The sequence below is a fragment of the Octopus sinensis genome, linkage group LG24 (genome assembly GCF_006345805.1).
Source record: "Octopus sinensis linkage group LG24, ASM634580v1, whole genome shotgun sequence".
Taxonomy (NCBI): Eukaryota; Metazoa; Mollusca; class Cephalopoda; order Octopoda; family Octopodidae; genus Octopus; species Octopus sinensis.
The window spans coordinates 28,240,553-28,243,052 of record NC_043020.1 but is presented as its reverse complement, the minus strand read 5'-3'; positions in this window follow the sequence as shown (position 1 = coordinate 28,243,052).

Below are 2,500 nucleotides of genomic sequence, written 5' to 3'. Positions count from 1 at the left end.
AGCAGACGAAATATCGTTAAGCATTTGACCTGGTGTGCTAACAATTCTGCCAGCTCACCACCTTCAAATATATATGATGATCATCATCATTTAACGTCTGCTTTCCATGCTAGTATGGGTTAGATAGCTCAAATGAAAGTGGTAAACTAGAGAGCTACAACAGGTTCCAGTCTGAATTTGGCTTCGTTTCTACAGTTGGAGGCCCTTCCTAAGGCCAACCACTCTGAGAGTGTAGTGGGTGCCTTTTATATGCGTCACCAGCAAGTGTGTGTGTATATAATATATATATATATATAGACTGTTGCCAGCACCGCCCCGTTTCGTGTCTGTTGCAAGCCTCGCCTGGCCCTCGTGCCGGTGGCACATAAAAAGCACCATCCGTTCGTGGCCGTTCGCCAGCTCTGTCTGGCACCTGTGCGGGTGGCACGTAAAAAGCACCCACTACACTCACGGAGTGGTTGGCGTTAGGAAGGGCATCCAGCCGTAGAAACACTGCCAGATTTGACTGGGCCTGATGAAGCCTTCTGGCTTCACAGACCCCAGTAGAACCGTCCAACCCATGCTAGCATGGAAAACGGACGCTAAACGGTGATGATGATGATGATGATATATATATATATATATATATATAAATATATGAAAGAATGTAGCTGAACGACGAATTAACAAAATTCCTTTATTTTCGACATATGTTTCGAAGGTTGCATATTCCTAATTGTGAAGGAATAAGGAGTACATTATGCCGCTTTCTCATCAGGAAAAGCAAGGAACTTATGTCAACATCAAAATGCACAAAAATCTTTCAGATGATTGCTCACACTGAGTGTCTCTTTAAAATATTCCTTTATAAGGAGTGGCGTCAAAGTGGTTGAAAGTAGAAGAATCTAGAAGGTTCTAAAGGTTCAAGGGTTCAAACGAAGTTGGAGGAGAGAGGCAAAAGAATAGGAAGGTGAAAGGGTGCAGGTCATATGAATGATGGATTTTGTTAATTTCTTTTGTGAATGAGTGCCTGTGTGTGTGACTGTATATAACTGCATTAATGTGTGTGTGTGTATATGTATGTATGTGTATGCGTGATTGTGTATGTGGATGGGTAGATGTCAGAAAACAGACAGTGGTGAGGTGAGAGGTTGTGTCTGTGTGTTTGATTGTGCTTACTATAGAAAGAGGGAAATAGAGAGAGAAAGAGAGAGAAAGAGGGGGGCGAGGTAGAGGGACTAAGGCAACAACCTCACTGGATTGGGTAGTAGTTCTTTGAAAGTATAAAAAAAATATTTTTATGACTATGGGAGTGACATATATAAAAAAAGAAGTTATATTAATTAAAATTCAAGGGGTTATCTATATTAATCATTATACATATGAGTGAAAGGTGTATTTCTGCCAGTGCAAAAACATACAAATTTCCACACAAAAGCACGTAATCTATGCCCTAGGCATGTAACTTCAACCGTGTTTTTTCTGATGTGAATTTGCTACCCAGGTATCGGTTAATTCGAATTATCCTTAATAAGATAATTCATTCAACTACTCAAATATATATATATATATATACAAATTGAGATAGGGGTTGTAAATGCAACACTCTATGGGATAACATATATCCAATATACTGCTAGTGAAGTACCCAACAAAGTTAATACATAAATGTTAATGATTGCGATGTAATCAATTCATTTACTGTATTATATGGGCAAAGGTAAAATGATTTACCACAAATTACTAATACAAGATAAGAAAATGGAGAAATACATCTAAATCAAATATCAATTACCAGATAATACTCAATCGCATACTTTATTAAACCACCACATAAGAGACTGTAGGGTTAAATATAAAAAGCAGAACAAATCAGTGTACATAAAGGAATGTACATAAAAAAGTGTACATAAAAGAGTAATGTTGTATAATAATTAGAATATATATAAAAAAGAATATAAATACAAGTAAATATAAATATAAGCATACATTAAATCTTACAGCTGTTTCGGCCATGTCGATAATTATGTCTCATTTTACCAATATTAGCCCTTTATGGTTGGTCAATATATAGATATAAATGAGACATTAACAAAAATATATCACAAGGCCTCTTCGGAGATTATGTAATATAATACAGTCTACACATATACCCACGTGGGTGTGGGTGCGTACCCACAATACAACATATATATATATACATATGAGTGCATATACTCACACTCCTATACATATAAAAAATATACATTTACATAATGGTATAAATAAATAATATAAATTAGTAAACATATATATGCATGTATGTATGTATATACACATACATACACAAGAATACAAATATACATATACATATATATGAATGCATATATACATGTATTTATATATATATATATATATATATATATATATATATATATATGCACACACACATGCATTCACTCACACACACACTCACACACACACACACACACACACATGCATATCGCAACACTTTTAGCATGAACATCTAAATATAATTACT